The 962-nt window shown below is 48.1% G+C and overlaps 1 pseudogene; it reads right to left on the bottom strand.

Annotated features, from left to right (window-relative positions):
- Nucleotides 1–238: 238 nt before the first annotated feature.
- Nucleotides 239–765, bottom strand: LOC108542005 (zinc finger protein with KRAB and SCAN domains 1-like; annotated as a pseudogene).
- Nucleotides 766–962: the final 197 nt, after the last annotated feature.

The following is a 962-nucleotide window of genomic DNA, read 5'->3' on the forward strand; positions in this document are numbered from 1 at the left end:
TCTAAAACAATATGACAAGATCATAACTGAAGAGCTGAAGTTGAATTTTGTGGTTTCTCAGAACACAAGTAGAAGATGACCAACCATGGTTTCTGAATAAACTGGGTTCAAAGTGCATCTGGTTGTAGCAGAGGGCTTCCTTGGACTCTGATACTAGAAATTTAACAAAGGTAATTCGAGGAGCTGCGATTTTGCATAATAGTGGCATCCTAGGGGGCATCTATTGCATCAGTCAAGTTTAATATCTCACAATCGTGGAAAAGGAGTTTATGAGCAGGTAATACTTGGGCCATCTCTTGCAGATTCTTGCTGTAAGGACTGCAAGTTTCTCCAGAGAAAGCACTTGCCTGGGTATGACTCAGGGCCAGGCAAAAATTCACACTATGAATCTGGTGGAGGGAAGGTGGAGAAGTATGCCCGGTCGGACCACATTCCCATAATTCTCTAACCTCACATCTCTGTAGGGGTCCCTCTGAACAGGGTCCAGGTATCCCCATTCCTCTGAGTAAGGTGCACAGCCACATCCTCAAATGTCACAAACTGCTGGTACCTGACTGTCAGGAGCACAGCTGCCTGGTCTCCTGGGCTTTCCTCATGGGGAAGAGCAGGCACCTGGGGAACAGGTGGAGCCCTAGTGAGTCCCTGTTCCATATCGGTGGCCTGCACAAAGTGAGGCTCTGGAGTCAGACTCTTAAACTGGGTCTCCAAAAACTGAAATTGGACCCTTGCTGATCCTGCTGCTTCCTGGGCTGGTATTTTCTCCATCCCTGTTCTGGAGGACAATGACCATCGCAGCTTGCATCAGGACATGGCCACTGGGTCCTGATGGCGAGGCCCGCCCTCGGTCCGTGGGGTGAAATGGAGCTGAAGAGAAATAGGCCCTCGTACCCAAGCCTCGGCACACTCTTGGGAAGGAAACCACTGTCCCATGTTCTTTTTTTTTTTTTTTTTTTTTTTTTTTT

This window comes from Rhinopithecus bieti, unplaced genomic scaffold (genome assembly GCF_001698545.2).
Source record: "Rhinopithecus bieti isolate Rb0 unplaced genomic scaffold, ASM169854v2 scaffold_21022, whole genome shotgun sequence".
Taxonomy (NCBI): domain Eukaryota; kingdom Metazoa; phylum Chordata; class Mammalia; order Primates; family Cercopithecidae; genus Rhinopithecus; species Rhinopithecus bieti.